Below are 22,344 nucleotides of genomic sequence, written 5' to 3' on the forward strand. Positions count from 1 at the left end.
ATTTTTATTTGTTGCTTTATAACAACCCAAAGACTTGTTGATTTTGTAGTTTTTGTATGTAATAATTCATGAAGCATGACAAGCAAATATGTGCCTATTGTAGTTTTTTTTTTGGTCTTTTATGCTTCATTTTTCTTGCTTTTTTTCCTTTTCTTTCTCTTTCATGCATCTTCCTGTCTTCTTAATTTTTTTACTTATTAAAAAAAATGTTTTTAGAGTTTTATTTTTCTAATAATCTGTGTATATATATATATATATATATATATATATATATATATATATATATATATATATTAAGATTTCTTTAGAAGTATTTAATTAATTTAGAAAGTGATCTGCGCTGACAGCTTGTTAAGATGATTTTATGCAATAAATGTTATAATTACATAATGTTTTTATTTGTTGGTAACCCAAATAAAATACTAGTTTATTTAGTAGTTTTGCATGTAATTTTTCATAAAACGTGGCAAGCAAATATTTGCTTAATTTCTTTTTCGGTCTCTTACGCTTCCTTTTTCTTCCTTTCTTGCTTCCTTTTTTGTTGTTCTTTACCTCTTTACTCCTCTTTATTTTTAGTGTTTTTATGATTTTATTTATGTTTTACATATTATTTGTATCAAGACCTATTTTCTAATTAATTTGGACAGAATTGTAGCATGCTGGCAGTGTGTATTTATTCATAATGGCTGACAAGTAGGGGTGCTTTGATCAAACCGATCACAATCGGCCGATAATTGCTTTGGAATGATTGATCAGCGGTCTCTAAAAAGGCCGATCTCTTAAAACCGATCTCAAGCTGCTGACGCACCTGCCGTGAGAGGTTTGGCCATACATGCCAACCCTCCCGATTTTTCCGGGAGACTCCCGAATTTCAAAGCCCCTCCCGAAAATCTCCCGGGCCGACCTTTCTCCCGAATTTCTCCCGATTTCCACCCGGACAACAATATTGCTACACCATCCGTCACTGGGCGCCGTTTCAGAACGAACAGCCTCTGGTGGAACGGCAACGCCATTCTGGCGTTATATTCCGCATGCACGAATTTAACTGCTACTTTGTGACATTCTACTTTTAACGGTCTACTACGGGAGAACAGCTGATTTGCCGGAGTCGCTAAAACGTGAGAGATTAGGTAAATAAATGTTATGGCATATGACACTGTAATTTGCATCACTTTATGATTGTCTGATCACAAACGATCTCCTTGGGAATCCCTAGAACATCTATATAGGTAATAAAAAAATTACCATGATAGGTAAAAAAAAAAAAAAAAAAAAAAAACATACCTTGAATGCACTGTAAGTTGCTTTGGATAAAAGCGTCTGCTAAATGCATAAAAAAAAATCTACCAGAATTGGTAGGTCACATTTTGAATATCTCCCTAATTCTGAGGTCTCAAGGTTGGCAAGTATGGGTTTGGCATCAGATGCAGCGGCATCGTTTCAGTCTCTGTCTGGCGTGGGTGAAATAATCATAATCCTTTAGGTGAGATACAATTCATATTTCTTAATTTCATAATTTCATAATTTCACAAACAGCATGAATGAATCACTGCTCTTTCTCTCTCAAAATGCAAATGGCTTCAAATCACATCCCATCTGCAGTGTAGGGCAGTAACGCTTTACTGTAATTTGCTTACTTTTTTAGTAACGGAGTAATGTAACAGGTTATACTTTTACTTGGGACTCGTGTGTGTGCGGGATTCGGGAGAATAAAATGATTCACGGGACTCCAGTAAAATAGAAATATCTAAACATGAAATATCTAAAACAAATAAATTTGTTTTTCATCTATTGCACAAAAGCAACATGAATTAATATAAAATATTAACGATTAGCAGGCGCAAGCAGTGCTGAAATTTGCATGCTCATGTTTCCTCTCATTATAACACACGAATTGTAGAAATTATGAAATATTAATTATGCATATATTTATTGTGTTATAACAGAGATTTGTGAGATTGCATGAACTGAGATCATAGGCGGAGAGTGAACCAACTCCAGGGAAAGGCTAAAAGCAGTCAAAAATGTAACAAAAGCATGGCCACTTCTTTTGGCCACACCACTCAAAACTGCAGTTTATGTCCATTTTTTTTCTTGACAAGAAATGCATTTATTTAGATGCAGAACCGCCGTATCTTTTTAGGCTATGCCCACATCAAACGGGAGAATTTTCAGGTGCGAGTCAAACGAGCACGGAAAAGCTACAGCAGCCATAGAGCTTCATTAGAAAAACTGTGAACTGCGGTCTGATGAGATATTGTTAGAGTATTTGTCAGTAAAACACACTTGCCTGTCCCTTCAGCCGTTTTACTGTGGTCACAGCGCACACTCTTCAACAGTACACAAATATGTGGCGTGCACTCTATATCACTTCATCATTAATAAACCGCACAAGAAACTTTGAGCATAGTCTACATACCTCGTCCTGTTGTCAGCTAAGTCAAGAATTTATTTATATATCTAAAAGAAAATGCAAAAGTAAAAAGCATTGAATAATTGCTGAAAAATTGTATTACTGTACTATGTAAAAAAAAAGAAACACAATGTTGAAAAAGCATTTTAAGTAACAATGTTTGTGTTTAAAATCAAAGTAATGGATAAATGTTGTGTTTGTGGTAAACAGCCATGGATCAAGGAAGTTGTTTTTTGTTTTTCATTTCTTATTTTGTGTGTGTGTGTTTTTAAAAAAAAAGCTTAATCATTTCACAATCTTGACAAAAAGCAATCATTATTAATTGGTGTGGCCTTCGTCTTCATGAGGAGCCATTATTCACTGACTTCACATTTGCTGTGCTGGATAATTGAGTGAGCAGCACTTTGTCTGATCGCAGCTCATGGAAGTATGATTATGGATGTTTGAATTAAGGCTCTGTGCATTGATCACACTTCTGCTAATGCCTCTGTTTTAGTGCAGGACTTGTTGTTGAAACACATCAATACAGTCTTCCAGAACAACTGCTGTGCTTCCATTTATCTTCACAGTATTTAGTCAGAACTCATTGTATTTCTTGTCTCATTAGGTCTTGTGTGGCTCACTGTAATATTGATGATATTGAAGTCTGACTTACAGCTGTAAAATGCACAAACGTTTCATTTATTATTGTTCTGTCTATTATGGTTCCTTCCTTCCTTCCTGTTCATAATTTCCTCCATCCTGGTCATAATGTTTTTCTTTTTTCTTTATTTCCTTTTCATTTTTTGTTATTCCTTCATTGCATTCCTTGTTTTGTTTTCTCTCATCCATGCTTTCTAGCTTCCTTTCCTCTTAGCCTTTTTTATTATTGCATTTAACCTTGTGACTTACTATAAATAATCCTCCTTTTCTGTCCATGGATAAAAAGTCAATGTATGGCTCATGAACGCAGTTACTGCCAGATTAATTGTTCAATCGGAAAGATTAGAGATGGCGTTTTCGGCGCCTTATTTGTCATCAAACAATCAGGCGTGCTGCCCGGCCCGTCTCTGCAGTGATACTGAAGTGCATTCAGAGACCCGTGCCACTACCAGCTCAGTTTTGGCAAGATGCCCATCCACAGAGGTGGAGCATGAAACACACGGTCGGTCAGTTTGAAGAGTGCTCAGACGCAGCGGTTGAGTGCCCACTAGAGACTGAATTATCATTTAGGAATTGGAGGGGGAGAGCTTGTTTAACGCTGATTGTTTTCATCCATTGTGCTTCCAAGACTAATAAATGGTAGATCTGCATGACCTAGAGCTGCTTTTACTGTCATGTTCCTCACTTGATCCTCGACTCATGCATTGTCAGGAACTGCTCACTGACTGTGTCCATCAGGCCCGTTGAAACTGACATAAGTGCCTTATCTCGGCTCTTTGACTGTGATGACTGTGCACTTCACATGTTGCTATTTCAGATAAGGGATTTTAAACGAGTGTCTGTTTACTTTTTTGAATAATATTTATCATTTCACCCGCTGGAATATTTTTTTCAAAGCCTTAAAGAAAACCATTAATTTAATTTATTTAAAATTCTATATGAATCAAGATGTTTTTAGCACATCTGTCAGGCTTGCATAAATGACATGAACTGCAGTAGAGACTTCAAAAGTTTTAGATCAGATATGAATAAATACAGGGATTTTGTTTACAGAGTTGATTGAATAGTTCATATTGTAAATAATTAATCTTAGAATGATTGGAGAGATTTTGTAAGCCATTGCATAGAAAAAAAAAAAAAAATAAGGAAAAATGCTTTTTGATCTGAAGACATCAGTGCAAACCATCCTTTTAGGGCTGAATGATTTGGTAAGAAATTGTGTTCATAATCATATTCATAACCCATTCAAAGTTTAAAAATAAATCTTAATTTGAGTTTAGACCATATTCATAATGTTTTTGACCCCTTCAATAAATCTATACAATAGTTATCATTATGACCTAATGCGTTTTTCCCTTTCCAAACTAGTGAGATTCGATGAGTTCCTGTTAGAGAATGTTAATAAAAGCAGTAAAGTGCTGGATTCACATTGCAAGTGTAGTTTTATTATTATGTCAGAGGCCGTATGTTGTTGTGTGGTCTCTGTTGATGGCCAGTTACACACTTTCCGCATCACGTGATTGAATAAAAAAAAAAGGGCTGTAGCTTGCTGATTTGCTTCTGGTGACGGCATTACAGCAGTATTTTAGGGAGCTTTTTGTCGTTTTTCCTGCTTTTCCTTCTTCTCCAAATGTGTATGATGGAGCAGCAGTGCAGTGTGTGGTGGTCCAGTGAAAATGGATTTACCTTGTGACCAGAAACAGTGGATGGTGTTTTCCTAATCACAGCTGCGGTCATTGTTTACTCTTCCACACACTGGATGTGTGAGCATCTAGACTGGTGCGTGATGCGTCTGTTATCTGTGTTTCTCACTCTCTGCCGTCTGGATCTGGCTCGGTGAGGCAGACACCACCATGGGGTCGGTGAGATAAAGCGAGCGCTGTGGAGGATGTAGATGTAGAGCAGGGCTGGATCAGCGGTGGTTCACAGAGCGCCGAGGTGATGGAGAAAAACAGTTGATCAAATATACCACAAAACAATACTATTTTGAAAATAGGATTGCAGTTTAAAATTACTTCTTTATATGTTAATATATTTTAAAGTGTAATTTATTGCTGTGATGTAAAGCTAAATTTTTAGCATCATTGCTCCAGTCTTCAGTGTCACATCAGTCTGATTTGCTGCTCAAGAAACATTTATTATTATTATTATCAATGTTGAAAACATGATGCATTTTTTTTGTTTTTCAGGATTTCATGATGAGTAAAAAAAAACTGAATTTTTGGAAAGAGCATTTCTTTTGCTAAATTTTACTAAATAAAATATATATGAATAAAATAATGCTATATATATATATATATATATGTATGTATATTTATATATGTATGTATGTGTATGTTCTTTGTGTATGTTATTTATGTGTGTGTTTAACAGTAAAAACTATTTTCTACCAATTGTAACTGAACATTTTAAATGTAGAGACTTATAATATTACAGAAATATCTCTTGTCTGTTTATTATCTATGAATTATGATGCGGATCAGCTTCAAAATTAACTTCTTTTTTTTAAGACCATTTTCAACTTTCCCTCTTACAATTTTTGATATTGCATCTTTAAGGCATTTATAGAGTATGTAAAGGACCTCTGTTATTATGATGACTGGTGTTATTCTCCTTCAGTGAATGGATGAATGATTGATCCTCTCTTTCAACAGGTCCAGATACGACCGCGTCTGTCCGTGAGAAGGTGCTGGACAGGAGCAGGACGTAAGCGCTGACGGTACGTGACCTCTCTCTGTGCTCTCGACCGTCCTGAGTGGGTCAGGCACATAAATCAGCAGTCCTCCAGACCTCTGGGTTTATTTTGAGTACATGCTTTATGGGTGTGGAGCGCACAGGAACTCTTCCCCCACTGCTTATTTTGGGAATAATTAGTACAGGGTGGTCTGGACGCAGTTCAAATGTAGAGTCTTAGTTCGTTAGAATGTATTTGCCCTCACAGCCGCCGGTGTTTGTTGATGAAACTGAACTGTGTTAGTGGGAAATGCCATGTTTTATACCATTTACAATCAATATGGACATTGGGATGCGTTCCCATCGGACAATGAGGAGGATTGTAGATTTACATGCTTGTTTCCATGAACCTCTTTGGAGATAGTTTAGTTAAACGTGAACTTGTTTACTTCTGAGAGCCTGAGCTTTGCTTAAAAGGATAGCTCCATGAAACATATGAATGAAAAAGAAAAACATCTCACTGTTTTTTGTCCATACAATGAAAGTCAGTTGAGACCAATGCTATTTTTTGGATCTCATTGATGTTCAATGTATGGACCACTCATCTTTTATGTTCCACAGAAGCAAAAGTCCCACAGGTTTAGAGCTAGCTGCATCTTTCAGAGTGAAGTGTGGCACTGCTTTCTTACACGTGACATGCTCATGATGAGTTTGTGGCGCTTTAATGTGCATTTTGGAAATGCAGCATATGTCTTTCCAAACATCTTATGAGAAGTGCTTATCAACTAAAAATAAGCATTCAGGTCTCTCTATGATTTTTTAACCCCGCCAAAGAAGTTTAGTGGTGTAATGAAAATAAAGTTAAGAAATAATTAAGACATATAATTATAATTAGACATGACAATAACAATATAGACGGTAACAATAATTAGACAAATATTATTAGTTTCATTTCACATTATAACTGTAAATTATATATTTTTTAGCATTATTATTTTATATTATATAAATATTTATTTTTATTTTACAAATGAAATATTAATTTTATTTTGTTTGTAGTCATTTAATATTTGTATTTAGTAGTAGAGGATTGCATTGGGTTCGAATACCAGGGAACACATGTTAGGAGGAAATTGTTAGCCTGAATGCAATGTATTTTTTATTTTTTTTTGGAATGCAATGTAAGTCGCTTTGGATAAAAGTGTTTGCTAAATGCTTTAATTTAATTTAATTTAATTTAATAGTAATAATAATAAAAATGATGATATTAACAATAACAGTTGTTGTGGATTTTTTTTCTTCAATGCACAATTTTATTTTACAATGAAATATTAAAATAGTAATATTTTTCTTTATTTAGTAATTTTTATATTTTATTTATTTGTTTATTTATTATTATTATTATTATTATTATTATTATTATTAAATACACTCTATATTAAAATAGTATTCTTTATTTGTAGTAATTTAATATTTTTGATTTTTGATATTTTTGAATAATTGTAATTATTATTATTATTATTTAATTATTTAATTTTATTTATTGTTATTATTTTTTCATTTAGCCATATCTTTGTATAATCACAATCTTGCATCCCTTACCAGATTGTGTTGCTCCCAGAACAATTCCCTCAGATTGTTGTGTTCTGTTGGGTTACAGATGCGAGTCCTCAGCACAACTCTTGATCTACACTACATCCTAGGAGAGCAAACATAGACTACTGACGTCGTAATCACACACCTTTATTTCTGTACAGGGATGGCTCTTTCTTGAGCATCCATTGACACAGGAAAGCCCAATTTATCACACCGACTAAGTTATAATTGTGAAGTGAGGTGCCTGGAGCAAAAAATAACCAAGTAATGGTTGTGGGTGGCATTGATCGTGTCTTGGTCTGGGCAGAAATGTACCAATCATTGTCTTAAGTCTGTTGGTTTTGGCTCGCTCTAGCTCTTTGTGCAGTGGAGTGGATGTTGAAGGCGGCTCTATTGCTCCTCTCAGACTTGCTTCAGGTAATGGAGTGTGTCACTGTTCAGACAGACCAACAAGCTCAGACTTCCTGTTCAGACGGTGGCTAATCAGTCTCTGCTGGTTTGAACTACAAGCGCGAGGAAGTGTCCGCTTGAAACTCTGCCGTCATCACTCTACTTCCCCCAGGATGCAGAGCCACACACTCACACACACATGCTCACGGTTCGGCCAGTCCACGTGAGTGTATTCCCAGGCTGCCTCTCGTATTCCTGCACGCTCGTCTCCCTCCATCAAACACACACACACACACTCCTCCGCCGCCGCAGTGTCCTTGAGAATCCAGTGACTTTGGCAGCCCACGCCTCTATCTCTGCGGTTCATCTGATATTTCAGCGTTAATTGTTAGTCCTGCATGTAATAACAGACTAATGTTGCTTTATTCTCCTCACACTTTTTGTCCTTGAATTCCTTGAAGATCAGTCATTCTGATACAGATGCATTATTTTTATTCTATGTATTACTAGCACCAATAATAGTAGTAGTAATAATAATAATATAACAAAACAGTAATATTATTTGTATTACTATGTTAAAATTAAAATCATAAAATAATAAACTAATACAATAACAAAAGTGTTAATACAAACACATTTGTATTTATTATTAGTAGTAGTATTTAAAATTAAGTCAGTGTGGTAGTATTAGTAGTAAAAATATAAAACACTGATGTATTATTTATTACTATATTAAAATAAAAATAATTAAAGTGAAATATTAAATTAACAAAAGTGTTCATATAAACATGTTTGTATTTTATATTATGATATTTAAAATTAAATCAGTGTAGTAGTAATAATGCAACAAAACAGTAATACAATATTTTTATTGCTATATTAAAATTAAAGAAATACTGAAATAGTTGAATGACAAAAGTGTTAATAAAACATGCTTGTATATATGTGTTTTTGAAATAGCTATAAAAATTATATTTTACTGTTTTATAATAATAATAATATTTTATTATTATACATAACAATAATAATACCAGTAACAACAACAACAACAAATAATGTTATATAAATTGTCATGCTATACTAAGGGACTCTTTTATATTTTAAGTGGTGTTCAAGTACTGAAGTATGAGCATAAGTATACTGCAGTTTATTGTCCTGTTTCACAGTATCCTTACATCTGTGAAGTTTTTCCAAATCTGTAATCTGTAATCAGAAATCGACATTTGATGTTTGAGATCAATTCCTCAGTTCTCTCTTTCTTTGTCATTTCCCGTGCGCTACTGTACTCTCTGCCAGGCTTTGTTATTCCCATCTCATGTCAGTTTTTCATCCTTTTCAGATGTGTTGTGGACGGGCTGAATAGGTATGTCTTGAAAGGGCTGTTCAGTGAGAGAGAGGGAGAGATAGAGGGAGAGAGAGAGAGAGAGAGAGAGAGAGACTGCTCTGTCTGAAGCTGCTTGAATTTCTGATTAAAACTCTGTCTGCCGCTGGGACTCCTGGATGAATACAGATAAACACTCGGACACCAGAGATACACGTTTCTTTAGATGAATAATAAGCATGTGCACAACTGTATATATTTAAAATTGGATAGAATTGAACTCTTTTTACTTGAAACGGCTGTTAATCATAACTGAACTATACAGCTTGACCAAGTGCATGGCATTAAGGAAGTTAAGTGCGGTGCTAAGCCCTTTCATGCAGTCTTTAATCTGACTGTGAGCTGGTGTGTTGGATTGAGTTTTGTTGTGTCAGTGATCAGACGATGTCTCTCACTGCAATAAGAGCCACTCCATCTGTCTCTCTCTCTCTCTCTCTCTCTCTCATTCTGTCTCTCTTTCTCTCTCTCTCTCTCTCTCTCTCTCTCTCTCTCTCTCTCTCCTTCTGTCTTGTACTCGTCGCTCTCTGGGAATCAGGGAGCTGCTGCTGGAAGGATGTATCCATGACGACAATTCCCGAGGGATGAGCCGGCACAGAGCCTCACTTCTTGCCCATCTTGCCGTGCAATCTCTCTTTTTTTCACTTTCTTTTTCTGTCTTTCTTCCCCCCCCCAGTATTTGTCTTATAACTACTGTCCATATTGGTGCTTTTCAGGATTACACACATTCACATTCTTTAGTCAGGCCAGCAAGAACAGTGCCAATAATAATAATAATAATAATAATAATAATAATGATTATAAAAGAATGTTAATGTTACTTAAATTGCTGATAAATTGTTATAAATGGAAAAAAGAATAACTAACTTAGCCAGTAGTTGACAGAATGAATCAATGAAAGAAAGAAAGAATGAAAGAAAGAAAAAAGAATGAATGAAAGAAAAAGAATAAATGGAAAAATATAAATAAGAAAATAATTGACAAATTATATGAGAAAAAAATTAACATATAATTTAAAAGAAAATGCTGAAAAATATTATAAATAAAAAAATAATTATCAAGAAATAATTATAATTAGAAATAAATAAAGAACAATGCCAAACTATGCAAACAAGCAATAATGAAATGAAAAACTTTTTTGGAATAAATAAGTAAAATAGAAATAAAATAGGGGGACAAAATCAAAATAAGATAATGTGACGTACATTGAGTATGAAATTGAACATTGCATCAAACCAAAATAGCAGAGAAAACTGGAACAAGTTGTACTGCAAACACATGGACTGAGAACTGAACAATCTGCTCAACACAGCCACTCACATTGATCTCGAACACACTGATGCACCTGCGTGCTGGATCATCACATCACTGAATCGATGTGGTTACAGTGCATGATCAGAAATGCAGGATGCGAGGTGATGAATATGTAAAGAGGAGAGTGGTGTGCGAGGGAATGGGGTCAGGGGTCAAAACTGCAGCTTACACACAGAGATGAACACATCCTCCTGTCTCTGCGCTGCTGCGTCTGATGGCCCTGGGGTCACTCAACTCTGCTAGGAATTCAGCACTTTGCTGAGACAAGCCGATTTTCACTTCCACACACACACACACACACACACGGCTCTTAAGCCCCATATCCATTCACACTGACATTGAAACTCCCAGGAGCTGCACTCCTCCATAACGAAGAATGAGCTGATGTTTGTAAAGGTGCTAGGCACAACATTTAATATGTTTATCAAGTTTTTCTGTTGACAATTGTAATATTGTAATATTTGTAATATTTTTATTTTTTTTGGCATGGCTGTATGATTTATGGCATGAAAATGTTTAAGTAAAAAAATTAGTGTATGTTAATATTGCTGTTAGTTACTGCGTATTGTTGTATTAGTGCATATAAATGAAAATGAATAAATATCAAACATTCATATGTTTAATTTAGTGATAAATTTTATGGTAAACATGCAGGTATTTATAGTTAACTAAAACGGAAAAATTTAAATCATCATTTTTTTTTTTATAAAATAAAACCATTAAAAATAAAAAAAATGTAACCTTCAAAAAAATAAAAAAAATAAAGAAGGCAACATTTCTCAATGTAATTGTTTATTTAATTTGTTTATACACTATATACCTAGACATGTAAAAAAAAAAACTAAAAAAAAAAACTAAAATGATTGCGCACACAGAAACTAAAACTTTATCTAAAATGTAAATGATAATGTAAAATAAAGATTTTAAATATTTCTCAAAACTATAATAGTATCTCAATGGAAGTGTTATTTTAATCTGATTTACTGCACATTGTTTTGGTCAAAAATATGTTTCCCTGTTCAAAGAAAAAATCTTTATTACACTTTTGAAAAAATTCTTAAATATCAAGATGGATATTGGATGTCATCTAAATGAAAAAAAAAAATCAATTTACAGTTTGAACTGATTCACATGAATTAATTAAATGAGATTCAGCGACAAGATCATATACAGCAAGTCTCATAAGTGCTATAAGGTTATTGCTTTGTGAATAAATCGTAATAACACTTTCACATACTATTAAACAAGAAGGAAAAGGGTGTCAGGATTCAGTGTAAACTGTGCAGTAAGCTTGTATTTTATTCTGAACATTGAAGCAGACAGGAAGTGCAAGCTTTCAGAATTTACAGACGTGACCTCAATGACCTTTACGTTCTACTCTTTCACTCCTCTTCAAGGTCCATTCACAAGTACAGACGGCTCTGTAAAACCAAGGGGAAAAAATCTGAAAAATGATGTTTAGCTCTTAATCTGGCATCAGATTGCTCCCGCTTCCTGTGTACTCAAATAAACCCAACACAGGCGAGAGGAACGGAGAGCTCTTTACATCCATTCAGCCTCAAGACCCGGCACAAATTCCCCACGTCTAATTATGCCCCTTTATTAGGAGCGTATGAGCGGCGCACCCGAGGTCACGGCCGCCTGTGAAAGCACACGTGTGGGCGTCTGAATAAAACCGCTTCCCTCTTTTGATAACCGAACACCATCCAACTTCAGAGGGCCTCAGAAAACCAGGCTGTTCTGACTGCTGAATTAGTGAAAAACTCATGTTCAGATTCTAAAGTGACACAAGAAGTAAACAGATATTTGAGAGCGGGAGAAGGAGAGAGACGGCCACTGAAATATTTACATCGCTCAATCTGATTGACTGTAGACTGCTTGTCCCAGTGCATTGTGGGTCGTGGTTACCTACTGTAGGGGGTGGGTTATTCTGAGAGAAATTGTGAGGGACTGTGCTAATGAATTGATGTTGTCGAGTAACATGCCCAAATTGACCCCGGAATGAATGGATTGACTGATCCGCTCTCCCTCGGCTCTGAGGTGCTGCGGATCCTGTGCACACACACACGCTCTGTTTTTCCTCTTTCACATTACCCACACTTGTTCTAAATTCCTCATAAACAGCGAGTTTCTTCTGCTGTTCCGCCTCGCTGCTTTCACAAACACACCTGGCAGGAGCAGTTCCTCAGGTGGCACGTGCTGGAGAGGTGCAGTATGGAGTGGCAGTGGCTTGATCGCAGTATAAACAGATGGTGCCCATGATACTGAGAAACGCTGGCCTAAGGTTGGATGCGATTCGCTCTGCGTTTCAGCGTGTGAAGCTGAAGCAGAGAGAGGAGAGAGAGCGACGTGACCCATGTGCTGTTATATAAGGGTCCTTTCAAAGAATCAAATGATGGGAAACTGAATTTTTCTTCGTCTTTTAACAGACTGACTAGTATAGTACTTTAATGCAGTGATTCTCAGTGCTTTAGGAACACTGGATATCAATTTGAAGGAATAATGGAATTAAGGTTTACATTCTTTTAATGAAACATGAAATGTATTAGTAAATATTGCCATGAACTGCATAGGTTCAACAATATACCAAACTGAGTAACACATTATGTGACGGTGCTTAAAAGTGCCTCATAAAATTGTAATATGTTTATGCACTTGGGATGTCTGAGGAATAAATTGGAATATTATAATATTTATTTATTATGTTATATTATATTTGCGTTTTAGATAAAATGTATTTATTATTATAATTAAAAAAAATTTTTTTAAAGGTGCTTAAAAGTACCTCATATAATTAGAATATGTCATTGCACTTGGGGGTCCAAGTTAATTTTGTTTTTAGAAATTAAACTATTGAAATATGATATAATATGAAGGAAACAGGAAGATGATGATTTTGAGGTTGACCGCTGTGCTTGTTTAACTGTTTTCTTGGCTCAGTTTTACTCAAGAGCCTTTTTGATTTATTGGTGGGATACAATTTGTTGAGGGGGCTGAATTTGTACGCTCACACACACTCTCGAATTATTTCTTTCTTGTTCAGCTGTGTTTCCAATCATTTTCTCAATCTCTTTCCTGCATCTGTTCACTTCATTGTCCTGATGGAGTTTCCCTCTGCCCTGCTCTCTGATTCCTCTTAATCTTTTTGTATGTCCTTGCTTTATTAGTTTTCATCAATAGTATATCTTAACTCTTATGTGCTAAACACGTGTTGTATGCGTTTCCTCTCTTTGTCCATTAACACTTCTCCAGAGATCTAATCCACTCTAAATGGCTTTCACTTTAAGCTCTTGTTTTTTTAAATGGGCAGCTGTAGTTTTAGCACTTTTACAGTGTTACTGAAGCTACTGGAGGCTTGAAGCATCCGGGGAAGTCTGCAGAAGACTTTTATGTCACCGTAACCAAAGGCATCCCAAACAAGTCCAGTCTATGAGAAATTCTTCAGTTTTTTTGTGCTTGTGAACTGTCCAAATTCTTTTGACAAGTGATTGTCTTTTTTGTTCACATAATTATTATTATTATTATTATTATTATTATTATTATTTTAAATCAATACACATAGTACCTAAATTATTTATTTTTTCACACCAGGAATAAGAAACAAAAAAAAATTATGATTTTCCTTTAAAGGGGTCATGAACTGGCTTTTATAAAATTATTTTATACTGTTGTCTGGGGTTCACTTATGACATTTGTGTGGTTTTTACATTCAGAAACATAAAAATAAAGGCTATTTTCTACCCTGCTTTGCAAATCCAGCGTCGACCTGTGTCTTGTTTACAAAGGAATCCACGGTGAAATGAAGCAAACAAACACTTTTATTCACATGAGGTGAAACTTCATTAAAAACACATTCCTAATTTTAATTAAAATAAAAAATTTAATCCAAAGGAAGGTTATGCAGTGACTGTGTTTCTTCCACAACCAGGCACTGCAGAATATTTTGCGATCTTTAACAACATGTTTATCGCTTGGTTGCTCGATCCAGTTTAGCGCCACTTACGTTATTTCCCTTCTGCTGTATGTCGTGCATGAATCAGTGGGCGGGGCTATAGAATTAGGTGTTGATATTTTTCAGTGGAGGCGGTGTTTAAACTATTTACATGTATTAGTAGGCACATTCCAGGATCTGGTCTTTGCTGGGCCTGATGTCAATAAATACTTTAATTTCAGTAACAAGGCTATGCCGTTATTTTTTAGAGACATTTTATGTATATTAGAAAACTCATTCTAATTCATTCCCACTCTTCTTCGGTGGTAACTTAACCCAACTCCGTGCTTCCTGTAATGAGAGCTGTCAATCAAGGTACAAGGATGTCCCTGTGTGAAAGTGACCAATCATAAGAGGGCCAGTGCCCTCCTTGGTTTCCGCACCCAAATTGTCAAAAGTCATGTAGACTCGAGCGAGCAGAAATCAGCTGAGCGAGCAGAAATCCACTGCGCGAGCAGAAGCCCGCTGCGCGCGAGCAGGATTCCACTGCACAAGCAGAGTTAACCTATGCGAGTATGCCAGGCGCTCGCAGCTACATGTACACCTCTCGGTTGTTGAATTTGTGCGCGAGTACTTTTATCATGCCAGCTGAAGGTTCATTTTTGCGCGTGTGAAATAACAATGAGCTCATGAGCATGTCTTACACGCTCATAACTTTTGACAAAAAAATAACGCCATACAAGGCCGTTTTCAGTTCTGAACCTTGCAGGATATTCTTTTAGTATGATGATCTCTTATATGTCAAAAGGTCAAGTAAAAGTTGATTTCTCAATTCATGACCTTGTTAAGACTTACAAGAAGGGAGAATGGCACAAAGGTTTTGTGGTTTTTATTTTTTATTTTTTGCAAAATATATTAATAATATAATATATAATAATAATAATATATAATAATAATTTTCCTAAAATCTGAGAGCATTTTCCTGTGGTGCGGTATTCTAGTGATAACAGCACTCCAACCGTTTCAACGTTTGTATCACTCTGCTTGTGGTATTTCTTACAGCGAGTGTTCTCACAGCGAGTGTATAGCGAATCCACTATAATTTAAAAAATAATAATGTTTGTGTGTATATTTTATGAAACTTCAATGCTGTATATCAGAGTGCTGCCTTTGTACTTTTGACTATATTGCCTAGCAGCTTTTATGATGACTGATGTTGTTTATTAAATATTATTATTCAAAAAAATCATATTATAATAGTAGTATTTAATAATAGTATTTAGTATTGAGAAATTTGAGAAGTTTGCTGGTGATGGTGATTTTAGTTACAAAGTTTAGTTACATGATTTTATGAGTGAGTCAGCAGTAAAGACTTTTATATTGAAAGAGATTGAACAGGGTTGTAAACAAGGAAGTTATTTTTACTTTCAACAACACCTCTTAAGACGCAGCCAACAAATGCATTGAGTAGTGCTGTTAATGGAAATCACCCTTATCAGATGAAAGGATAGTACGACAAAGATATCGCTTTCCTCAGCGGACATTCAAGCAAATGTTTTACTGTGAATGTGAGATTGAGCTGAAGAATGAATGCTGTATCAGATGCAGGTTATCACACTCAGTTCATCTCTCTCTCATAATAATACAGTGAGCTTTTAATACAGTGATAAAATACGTTTTCAGTGAAGCAACTCAGCATTTCTTCCATATTAGTTCTAAAGTGACGTTTTTTAATTAGTAACGGATCTTGATCTCAGATGTTAAACAGTCAAACTGAGATTTGAATCCAGTGGAAGGAAGTAGTTCTGCACAGAAGAGGGTTTTTGAGAACACTCCGTTGGGGTCTCTTTTTATATTTACACATTTCTGATGTCAAACTGTACAATACACTGCTGTCACACTTGTAGAATTGAGATATAGCTGTAGAGTATATCAGTACACTTTTATTAACAGCTGTGCTGATATACAGATATATTGCACCGCTACGAGTGTGATATTGTTAATGTATATACTTGTGTGTGTGTGTGTTTGTGTGTGTGTGTGTATAAAATATAAGAGCACGTAAAAGTAGCCATAATCTCTTGAGTACAAAGATATTCTCTGTCTGGGTTTATTTCAGAGCAACTGCCATTAAATTAATACATGCTCAGACTGACTGTAGTTTTAATACCACAACAGTTGTTCACTTGCATTTGTAATGAATGTGTATTTGTGCAGTGTATGCTTTTAGAATAAAACACTATTAGGCAAAGAGTGTGTATGGGGATTTGAACGTTGATGTGTGTGAGTCCTCAGGCGACATCAAAGAGGAGATCAGTTTGATGCATCTCATTATAAATCCAGGCCATTTTGCCGTTCCTCGTTTAAAATGTCTTAGCAGTAGAAGACAAACGAGTCAGCCAATACTGTAGATCAGGTTTATGCCCACACTAATGTCTAAACCTTTAACCCAAGCCAATGTAGTGAAATCTAAAGCTTTTATTAAAAAGTTAAACTGTTTAATTGAAATATAATATTGATCGTTATGTTTTAAAGATAAAATGTGAAATTACTTTGCCATTAGTGGCATAAACATGTTAAAGATTAAGACACTAATAATGACAAAAAAAAAGGTAAAATGAACCGTTGTTGTTAGCTGAAGAAAACTTGAAAGCTATATTTAACTGGTATAATTTATACAGTAAATATTTATTGTAATATTTAACATTTTAATTGCTTCCTATATTTCAAAAGTTAAATATTAACATAAAATTAAACAAATATAATGTGTTTGTTAGCATATTAGTATTTGCTATGCTATTGAAATGGGTATCAAATCATGTTAATTTAACTGTATTATATATATTTTTAATTTCTTTGACTTTGATTACTCTTCAGGAAAAACTGAGATAGGAAGAACTTTTCCAGAGAAAATGACACATAGCAGCCTATTCCTGTCAGTGTAATTTTAAGATTTGTTTGGGAAGCGTTTGCTCTGATGGATCTTTGTGTCTGATGTGCATCTGTTAGTGTCACATTAGGCCGTCAGAAGTTGATTGAGGAAGTGGAAGTTGAAAGCTGTAGAAAGTGAGACAAATGAGAATTGTGTGAGGAAAAGGAAGGACGTAGTTGCTGGTCTCTAGTTATACTTTGTAATCTCTCTATTCTTGTTATCCTCCTCTCTCTCATTTGTGTCCCTACAGGATTGACCTAAAGTCAGCAGGAAGCACCTCTCCATCTTAAATATTGACAATGCAGTTATTTGTTTATTGATGGCATCCATTCTCCCTAAAGCGTATTCAGCGTTTTCCTTCGCTGCCAGATCAACAAATGCGTGAAGCTGCACTTTCTCTCGCATTTCCACTTCAACATAAGCCATTTTTTTTAATCAACACACCTCTCCAGATTCCAGGAAGACAAGTCAGCTTTGAAGATGATGTTGTCAGTAAATGGACATCACTTTTGGAAGATGATGCGTGTTTGTATTGTGCTTATCGTAAACAATTAGTTATACTTGCTCCTTTAGTGATCAGAGCGGGTTGTCATGAGATTTAATGTTTTTTGAGAATGAGAAGAAGAGGTTAAAGGTTTTAAGGATGCACTTTATGCAGAAATTATTTTAAGTGTCCTGTTGCTTTGTTGTTGTATTTAGAAGAGTTGGAAGGAAATGTGACATGTTTGTTGACTTCGGGGGGCTGTATTTCTGAGATGTGCCTGAATTTATATTTGAATTTATATGAAGATTTATCATCAAAAAAGACTTTAGTGCACATACACATATTTTTTTTTAAATGTGATTATTTTCTCAAAGTTTCCTCTTTTTTTCTGCTTTTGTTTAAATTAACAAAACCATATGAAGAAATAATATTCATATACATATATATATATATATATATATATATATATATATATATATATATATATATATATATATATATATATATATATATAAATAATAATAATAATTTTGACCTTTTTTTTACCAATATATTTAAAAACGTTTTTGAAAACAATTTTTTTTTTATATATATATATTATATAATTGTAATATATAAAAAAAAAATCTAAACTGTTTACTTGGTTGCACTAACACCAAATTTTTGTAAACCATATGTAACATGAAAACAAATATTAGATTTTTAAGAAATAAAAGGCAGGTGCATTTTAAACAAAATTATATATATATTTAAATTTATATCTTTTTTTCTTTATCCCAGACCCCCATTTTTTCCCTTCATGTCACTCTGAATTATTCCTTGACAGCTGTTTTGAATGAATGTTTATTCCAGGTTAAAATGAGTAAAAAAAAACAAAGACTTTTCTCTTTCATCTGTCTGTTTTAATACTTTCAGAACGTCTCATTGTTGAGCATAAGAATTGGAAACCTTGACGGCCTTTCTCACTGCTGTCATTCAACTCAACAATGTCGGATGATTTGCTTTCATGTATTTAGGCTAGAACCTTGACTTGATTACTGCAGAAATATAAATACGACACATCTAAAAACCTCGAAATTCTGGATCGAGTACAGCAAGCTTCATGAGAAGGGCTTCCTTATGCGCATTGGCTTTCTGTGCATGTGCTCTCATGTGTGCTTCTGTCTGGGTGTAAAACAGCACTCGACCAGCATGACAGTCTGCCGAGGAATACACAAGTACTGTATGTGCGAGCAAGTTTTGAGTGGCTTATTCAAAACTTCTGTGTTCCCTTCTCTAAACACACACTCTCAATATAGATGTGTGTCGGGGTCATTATTAATAGACTTATTCGAAGAGGTTAAAATGGCTCTGAAGTAAACATTTAGATGGGCGATGGTGTTTAAACTCATACAAGTATGAACACACAGCTCCATATTTAGCTTGTAACCCACCACTAACCTAAACATAACACTTCCTAGAGTTGCAGTTCCCCGACTGATGGTTTGTATGTTTGGAGTAACAAAATAGCATCTGTTTATGGCACAGACCCTAACCAGCACCCGAGTCTTTCCGTGGGAGCAGGTGCGGTTTGCCATGTGCAAGATTCATTAAATGGCCGTCCAATAATCAGTGTGCAGAGAAGTGTGGCGCTGATCTGGCAACCTCATTCTAATGAGATGCCATGCCAGTGCCTTTTCCTTAGAGGAATCATGGGATGTTTGTAATGAGGGAGCAAAAATGCGTACCCAAGCTCATTTTGAGATTTTAGGAGATTCATGATGGTAAATAAATGTCAAACTTGTAGAAAACAGCTAGGCTTCGAATGAAAGACGCTTTCATTTAATACCAGCTTCTGTTGATTTCCCTAGAGAGGAAATTAACAGTGTTCCTTAAAACGCTGAGAAGAATGAAAGAAAAAGAAAATGAATGCATGTAATTAGTAACACTGGGGAGAAGATGTGATGCTAACCTACTCCCCTGTCGAAATCTCTTTCTGTCTTCAGTTTACTAGATGAAAACAATGTTTTTCGTTACTCGGGTGGATTGATGGGTTTTAATGAGTTCTGCCACTACTTCATTTAAATAGACAGAAGAGCTGCAAGTTTTGAATGAATTATAATAAGAATGAATTATGATTCTGTTTTAAGGGTCGTATTTTTTAACATCTGATTAACACCTTAATTGATCGTGGATGAAATTACATTTTTGAAATAAAATGGCTAACTCCTTTGTCTTGCTAAGGCTAATATCATAGTATTCTAAGTACTAACTGCAAACAATTAAATTATATAAAAAAATGCATATAATTAAAAACAAATGGAAATATTAGCTTGATTTTTTTTTTTCTAGAAACATCCAGTTGTTTTTTTCTAGTAGTATAGTTAAAAAACTTATCTTTGTCAAACTCAAAACAGTTAACCATAAATATAAATGTTCTAACAAATTTTTACAAAATTACAAACAAACAATATTTTCTCAAGCAGCATTTCTCATTTTCATTTCATGTATTTTTATGTAGTAAAATAATAAGTAAAAACAATAGATTTAAACAAAAACACTAAAGGACAAAATCACTAAAACTGTAGCTAAAATTAACACAAAAGCATGTTAAAAATATAAAATAATTCAAAATATTAACAATGATAAAATAACACAGAATTATTTCAAATGCATCACAAAAACTCAAAACACATCTTTTCTCAAATTCATGTATTTGTAAGACTCAAATTTGTGAAATTAAGCTCTGTATAACTGCTTGATATGCTATAGCCAGTGGTACCTTAATGTTTTGCAAAAGAATATAGATGTGTATGAATTAATGAATCAGGGATATTCTAGGTTTTTTTTTTTATCTGAGGGCACAAGAGGGGCCACAATTAATACAGACAGGCCAATCTTACATTGTACTGTAAATATCCAAGTAAATAAAAGTTCAGCAAGCTTTAAAAATGGCATTTATTTACTACTGTAAATCAGAACAGTCAAATACAATTTGTATTAACCTTTCCCTTTTTAGAAGTGAAAAACTGCAATAAAGAATCCAATTTGAGAATAGAGTACAAATAAAAATAATAAACTGTATCATTAATGCCTTAATGCAGAGTTGATTGATGAGCTGAAGAGGGTCAGTTGATGGTCATCAGAAGGCTGGTGAGAGAGTGTGTGTGTGTGTGTGTGTGTGTGTGTGACGAGAGAGCCTGATGAATCATGACACGCGTTGTTCCAAATCTGTGTGACTTTCTTTTTTCCATGCTACAAAAGAAATTGTATATAATATATAATGAGTATCAATGGTGATCAAAATAGATTTGTTTTCTTTTGCCTTTCATTAAAGTGGATAAATACATTTTCTTTTCTTTTTTTCATGGAAGAAAGAAAATCATAAAGGTGAGGGAGAGTAAATGTTGACAGAATTTGCATTTTTGGGTGAAATACCTCAATTAATTTATCTGACTGCCTTGAAACATTAGTTTTCCTGGATCAAAAAAAAAGGTCTTTGGTATAGTGAAGATCTTTTCCCTCTGATTATGAGCTGAGGAGAGAGAAATGCCTGTTCAGATGGTTCTCCAGTGAGATGTGTGACATTCAGATGAAGCATATCCAGCTGTTCAGAGTACAGTAGAGGTTATATTTACAACAACTACAGTATACAATTATATATCCTCCGGAGATGATTACATTTCTTAAATATACGCTTTTTTTATAGTAATAATATACAACTTATTGTAATACTTAATATTAATACAATTCTAAATTATTGTGAGAAAATTTTATAAATTATAACAGTTTAACAGTATAAGGATAATAATCATTCTTATCAATAATAATAAAAGAGAAAACAACCTTTCAAACATAATATGATGACAGATTTTATTCACATCAGTCACGCTTTGTGTGTATGTTAACTATAAGGTTTACTCTATTCTTCTCCTAGTTATCAATCAACAGGTTCATAATAAATATAGTGTTTATATCCCAAATATTTTTTGTAGATTTTCCTCTACCCCTGTATTGTTCTGTGCTTGTTCAAACTTATTTGTTAGAACTAATAAACATTATTAAAGGTCCCACACCCCTCTGTACGCCACTGAGGTGAAGAAGTACAGTATGATTGGAAATACCATGAGCTGTTCAGTTTCTTGGTTTTGCTGTTGAGATGTGAAATCTGAAATCATATTTGTGAAAAATATTAACAATAAATTTAAGTTGCAAAGACATGATGTCAAACTTGCATTCAATGGGAAATGTGATGTGATCTAAATGAGCAATCTGAATTGACATCTCAGCACTGTTTGTTTATTCTCCAAAATGTTAATGCTAGCAAATATACAATTGTAAGTACTTTATTAAAAAAGTTTGGCAAATGAGGTACAGTATGTCTCGTTATTTTCATTTAAAGCCTGGCAGTGATATGCAGGGTTTGAATCGCTTTAGATTTTCCCTGTTCCCTGTTAGTGGTAGTGTAATTGGTTGCAGGGCAGCAATGCTGTCTTCTGTCTTCAGGAACAGAATCCAGTTAAATCCACCTCTCGCTCATGCTCTTCTAATACCTCTATTATCTGAACTGCTAGAGGGAACCAGAAAAATGATTAAAGGATTGACATCAGGC

At 34.5% G+C, this 22,344-nt stretch overlaps 1 protein-coding gene across 5 annotated transcripts in view; it reads left to right on the forward strand.

Moving 5' to 3' along the window:
- strbp (spermatid perinuclear RNA binding protein) overlaps positions 1 to 22,344 on the forward strand; it is an 85,592-nt gene that overhangs the window by 24,149 nt on the left and 39,099 nt on the right. For all 5 annotated transcript variants that reach the window (XM_026219381.1, XM_026219380.1, XM_026219382.1 and 2 more), the window contains exon 2: positions 5,710 to 5,774. The gene's annotated coding sequence lies outside the window, so the exon portion shown is untranslated. The remainder of the gene's footprint in view (positions 1 to 5,709; positions 5,775 to 22,344) is intronic.

This window comes from Carassius auratus, chromosome 35 (assembly GCF_003368295.1).
Source record: "Carassius auratus strain Wakin chromosome 35, ASM336829v1, whole genome shotgun sequence".
Taxonomy (NCBI): Eukaryota; Metazoa; Chordata; class Actinopteri; order Cypriniformes; family Cyprinidae; genus Carassius; species Carassius auratus.